We start from the raw sequence: 6,000 nt of genomic DNA on the forward strand, positions 1-6,000 counted from the left end.
TGATAAGGCTTTGAGGCTGAATTCATATGATGAGCAGTTGAGGGAGCTAGGCGTGTCTAGCTGTAGCCTATTGAAAAGAACTGGGGGGAGGGGTATGGTATTACCCCCCATGCTTGTGTCTCAGACAAGCGATTGACTTATTCTCCAAAGCACCAGGGGCAGGAGGAATTGGGAGGAAGGTGAGAGCCAACCTAGAAGTAGAGAAATTTTCTGACAGTGAGAACATTAATGAGTGGGGAGCTTGCCTCCTGGAGTTGTGGGTGCTCCATCATTGGAGGTTTTCACATGATATTGGACAACCATTTGACCATGATGATACAAGGTCTCCTGCCTTGAGTAAGGGGTTGGACTAGAAGACCTCCAAGGTCCCTTCTAGCCCTATTATTCCATGTTCTGTACTGGCTGCTTACTCAGATTCTCATCTCTTTTTGCAAGCAGGACACATGAAACTCCAAGAACATTATCTAATATACTAAAGTTCAGAAAAATCTAAAAAGGCCTGAATGATTTTTCATAGAATTGTAATTATTCTAAAGAAGGCAAAAGTTGATGCACACATACTCACACCCCCCCACCGGCTGTAGGAGGCAATTAAAACCATGGGTGCAGCTGCTGAGAAGGTGCCAAAACTCTGCTATGCCAAAGGCTGCACGGGAAGGAAGAGGCTGCAGGGGAGCCCTGGATCTGCCTGAAGACTTCTGGGGAGCAGAGCTGCTCAAACCCACCTCCCTCGCCCCCCTTAAACTGCGCCAGAGCAGAGGCTCTTGAACAGATGCAGCCTTCCCCGGCCTATTCGTCACTATGGGGAAAGCAGAATACCCCTCCCCCCATGATACAGCAGGAGGAGCTGCAGAAGCCGCGCAGATTGGCTCGGAAGGGGGAGGGTAAAGAGGCAGCGCCCCCCCTCCACGTGGACCCTGCACTCCGCTGTTGTTGGCCAACAGCTGCGGCTCCTCCCTAGAAATGCCCGTCCAGCCCCGGGGAAGCGCTGCTTGAGCGGCACCGAAAGGCTCCCCAGTGCCGGGCTCGCAGGGCCCCGAATGCCCCCCCCCCCCCAGCCTTCTTGGCCACTTCCTGAGTCCCTCCGCGAAGGGGCCGCGGGGCGAGTTGGATTCTTCGGCAAGAGCCCGGAAAGCGCCTGAGCCCCGTTGCCGCCTTGGAGCAGGTGGCCGAGCGGTAGGGCCGCCGGAGCAGAGCCGCCTTTGGTCCGGCCCGCAGCCGGGAAAGCAGCCTCCCGCCGCCGCCCGCCAGAACAGAGGAACTGAGTTTGGAGCCCCCCGGCCAGGGCGGACCTCGGGCACCACAAGCGCCTCCCCGCCGCTCGGTTACCTTTCCACTCAGGCCGCCGCCGCCGCCTCGGGCAACTTTTCCTCCGCGCCCCCCTCGTGCCCCGTGGACGCCGCTCCGACGCGCCCGGAGCCGCCAAGCAGGAGGAGTCCGACCAGCCGCTCCCGCGCCGAAAGCCCCAGCCGGGCAGGAGCAGGGCCGGAGCGGCGGTCAGCCAGCACAGAAGCCTGGCGAGGCAGGAGGGCGAAGGGGAACAGGTCGGCGGGGCGCCTGGGCCGCTCGCTCATTGGCCGGGAGGGCGGGCGGGATGCTGCGGAGGCGGCCCCGGCTCGCCTGTTGCTGTTGCAGCTGCCGCTTCTGCCCCGTTTCGAGACGGCGATGGTCGCAGCGCCGCGGACGCCTCGCTCCCCCTGCTGTTGGGAAGCGGCCAAAAGGCTCCCCAAAAGGCTCCCGCGAGGCCTCCGCTCCGGAACAGTAACCGCAGGGCGGAGTTGGACGGGGCCGCCAAGGACTCCTTTCCCCGGTTCCCTGCTGAAGCCGCAGCTCCGACGCCATCCCGACCAAAAGGCCCCCTGCCTTTCCTCGAAGGCTTTCAGGGACGGAGCCCCAGCCACTCGGAGAGGGAAGCTGCGCTGCCCCGTGGATGGTTTCCACGTTCCGAAAATGTCTCCCTGGTTCTCTGGGATACGTCGCCAAAGGTGCTTTTTCAAAAGGCAACTGGACTTTCTTGCGGTTTCCTTGGAGACGTTTTGTTTCTCCTCCAAGAAAGTTCTTCAGTTCTGGAAACTTTGGACAAGCATCCTCTGGACGACTGAGAATCTCCAATAGCAGCAGAGACTTCTACACCGTCTTTAAAAGCCCCCTCTAAGGGGTTGACAGAGTCAGCCTCTGGCCCTCATTTAACCCACCTTGGAAGGACTGAAGGACGAGTCAACCTTGAGCCAATCAGGATCGAACTGCCAAATTGCAGGCAGGCGGCAGGCAGCAGAAGGAGACTGCAGTACTGCACTCTGACCACTGCGCCATCACCTTAGACGATGATCGCTAACATTTTTGTCATCACATGCCAAAAGCATATGCATGCATGCACACCCATAATGCAGTGCATGCACACACCCTGCCCTCGTGCCTGTGCCCCCCACGGCTTGTCCCTCACACCTGCATGTATTCCCCCATGTGCCCCACCCCTGTGCATGCACACATGACCCCCCCCATGCAAGCGCTACCATCCCATGTGTCCAGCCCCCACACATGCATGCATGACCCCTGCACATGCACCCTACCACCCTGCATATGTGTTTCCAGCAATGCACTCCCCCCCCAAAAAACCAGCGGGCTGGCGGGAGGTGCACAGACATATGCGGTAGAGCCAAGCTGGGCAATGGTTGGCATGCCAGCAGGGAGAGCTCTATGCTTTGGCATGTGTGCTATAGGTTCGTCATCACGTCCATAGACACTTTCTATCCATAACTTCAGATGCTGCCCTCAAATACTTTGGATTTGAATTGTCCATCCCGCATCCTCTGTGGCAGCCCCTCAAGTATTGGGAAATTCTATCATGTCCCTCAATCCTTCATTTGATGGGCTAGACCAGTGATGGCTAACCTTTTCCCCATCGCGTGCCAAAAGCGGGGGGCGCAGGGGGGTTGTGCGCAAGTGTGCCACACCCATAATGCTATATGCACGACCCCCTCTGCTTTTGGTTCACAATGGACCCGTATTTCACCCTCCCCAGGGCCCAGATGCTTTCTAGGAGCCTGGGAGGGCAAAATAGCATCTCCCTCCTCCGAAGCACAAAAAAATGGCCCTACGGGCAAACCAGAAACTCAGGAATGGACTTCTAGTTTTGCCATAGAGCCATTTTTCACCCTCCAGAGCCTTCTGGGAAGCCACCTGAAGGCTCCAGAGGGTGAAAACAGTGCCCTACAACAAACGAAGCCATACAAACGGAGGGAATGCCATTCACCGAAACTTTCCATTTTTAAAGGCCTTAAAGGAAGGCCAAAGTCAGCTGGCCAGTGCGCACATGCGCGCTGTAGCTGACAGGGCAACGCCTCACGTGCCCTAACAAATGGCTCTGCGTGCCATAAGTTCGCCATCACGGGGCTAGACATACCTAGCTCCCTCAACCATTTATCATAAGATTTAGCTTTCAGACCTCTTATAATCTTTGTTGCTCTGTATATTTTCAAGGATCTTCGCTTCTTTTTCAATCATTGTGACCCAAACTGTATGCAATATTCCAAGTTTGGCCTCACTGGTGCAGTATAAAGCGGCATTATCATTTCCCATGTTCTTGATGCGCTACTTCCCTTGATGCAGTTTAGGCCTGTGTTGGCTTATTTGAAAGCTGCGGCACACAGATGGTTCATAGCTAAGTCCTTGTCCACCAGGACTGCTTGCTCCCTCTCCCATTTGCTATTGTTTAGCCAGGTCCCCCTCTGGGATGCTGCCATTCTGAAGGAGGAGAGGAGGTGGCTATCACGGTTGCGTTCTCTGCATGCTTTCGCTTTTGCTGTAACTGCATGGGATTTAGGGAGGGGCATTATCTAGGAGACATGATGGACTTCCTTCCAGACCATCTTAGCCTGACACCAAGGTCGCTGTGCCCTGGGGATGAACTGCTATCAAGCTAACACCTCAGAGTTCTCAAAACACCTTTGTGACACTGTATTGGATACTGGTGAAGACGGGTGGGGTTTTGAATGGGGAAGAGTAGCTTAACGCTTTGCGTGGGAACATCAGATTCTCCCCAACTTCTCTGAAATCACTTTTTCTCAGTAAAAGTTCCTTTTGATAACTACTTGTTTCAAGAGTCATGCTTTCCTGAGGAGATAGTTGAGGCAGATCCTTAGACCCCTGTTCTATAACTGTGCATTGGTTTTTCCTGCCCAAGTGTTTTTTTCACCACTGAAATTTGTTAGATACGGTGGCGTTCAAGTGTTCAGGTCTCTCAAGATCTTTCTGAATCTTGAGTCTTATCTTCTGAAGTGTTAGCTATTCCCACCAGCTTAGTGTTATCTGTAATTTTGATGAGTTTTCTATCTCTTCATCCAAATCATTTATGAAAATGTTGAAAAGTACTTGTCCTAAGAATCTTGGAGTTCCTGACTGCATCCTTCCCTCCATGTAGGTGCAGTTCTACTGGGGACTACACATTGAGTGTGGTTAGTCAGCCAGTTACAATGTCATCTGGTGGTGATGCTGTGTAACCTACCAAGAAATAGGCTGTGGTCTACTTTGTCAAATGCCTTATTCAAATCTAAGTGTACTGTATTCACAGCATTTCACTGGTCCACTAATCACTAGTCACTGTATCAAAGAATGAAATGAGATTTGTTTGGCATGATCTGTCTTTGACAAATACATGTTGGCTTCCAATTATAGCTTTGTTTGCTTCTAGGTATTTGCAGATCAATTGCTTGATTACCTTTTCTAGGATCTTCCAGATTCTGATGTTGGGCTGATTGGTCTGTAATTTCCTGGATCCTTCCCCCCCCCCCCCCCCCGTTGAACCTTTAAGCATTATTTTTGACATTAAATTTATATTTACCTACAAAGAAATAAAGGGAGACTAGTATAGATCGGTTTCAAAGTATTTAGCTCTTGTCAGCTTTACTGGGCTTTTTTCAACTAAGAAGTTATAAAACCTTTTAGGCTGGATTATGTTAGGTTATTGTATTGAGGACATTTGAGTTGGCAAAAGGGTGGCTTATTCCAGGCCTCTCAGACAGGATGTGGGGACAAACCAATGGCTTGCGGTCACTGCGGAATTATTTTAAGATGCTCTCATTGAGAGAGTCAGTGGGAGCCAGGATAATCCACTCTCTCCCTCTCTCTGTGGAGGGAGAGGGGAAGAAAGGGAGGGAGAGGGGAGGGAGAATGTTGTCCATCCAATGGAATGTTCTGAATGCATGACCTGCATCCTTCACGTTGGTGTCCTAGCAAAGGATGCAGCTGGAAGGGAAGAAGCTCCAAGCTCATCTTTCCCATCTTTGCTTAGTCCCTGCCTTTGAGCTTCCTCCATACAATTACGTGAAGACGCTGGAGCTTTGATGGTACTGGTGGCTTCTTTACCCTTACTAAATCCAAATTATACATCATGCTGTTATTGTTTCATCCTCATGGCTGAGTGGTGTGAGCAGGCTTAAACTCAATTGTGAAAAGACTAAAGAGCTGTGGATGTTTGCACACTTCTGAATCCAGCATGATTCCATCTTTGATCCTGAATAGGACTACAGGAATCTCTTCAGATTTGATGGGTGCGAGGGGGGCAGCTTCTGCTCAAGCAACAAGTGGCAAATTATCAGGAATGCCTGCACACAGTTGCACCTACACCTACCTAGGAAGCTTTTTAGGTAGCCACGCATGTTTTGGTCATCTTGCATTTGGTGTTTTGGTTCAGCCCTTTCACTGCCTGGCCCTGAAGGACCATCCAGCTCATAGTTTGTTCTGCTGCACCCAGTCTGACAGCATCATCAGCGGGTCACACGCTCGACCTCGTATTCCTCTCGGAGCAGTGGAGTTACGATCTTGGTCTGAGGGGTAATGAGATCATACCCCTGTCATGGTCAGACCACTGCCTACTGAGGCTAGACTTCCGGAGGCCAAACCCCCACCGTAGGGAGGAACCGACCAGGTGGTTCCGCCCCAAGCGACTGATGGACCCCATTAGGTTCCAGACGGAGCTTGGGGTTATTCCAGATACTCTCG

General features: G+C 52.2%; 1 protein-coding gene across 1 annotated transcript in view; it reads right to left on the minus strand.

The window, feature by feature from the left end:
- The window catches only part of SARDH (sarcosine dehydrogenase), an 80,175-nt gene extending 78,522 nt beyond the window's left edge, over positions 1-1,653 (minus strand). The window contains 1 exon segment of the mRNA XM_032232839.1: positions 1,330-1,653. The gene's annotated coding sequence lies outside the window, so the exon portion shown is untranslated.
- Between the last annotated feature and the right edge of the window lie 4,347 nt (positions 1,654-6,000).

Source organism: Thamnophis elegans, chromosome 16 (assembly GCF_009769535.1).
Source record: "Thamnophis elegans isolate rThaEle1 chromosome 16, rThaEle1.pri, whole genome shotgun sequence".
Taxonomy (NCBI): Eukaryota; Metazoa; Chordata; class Lepidosauria; order Squamata; family Colubridae; genus Thamnophis; species Thamnophis elegans.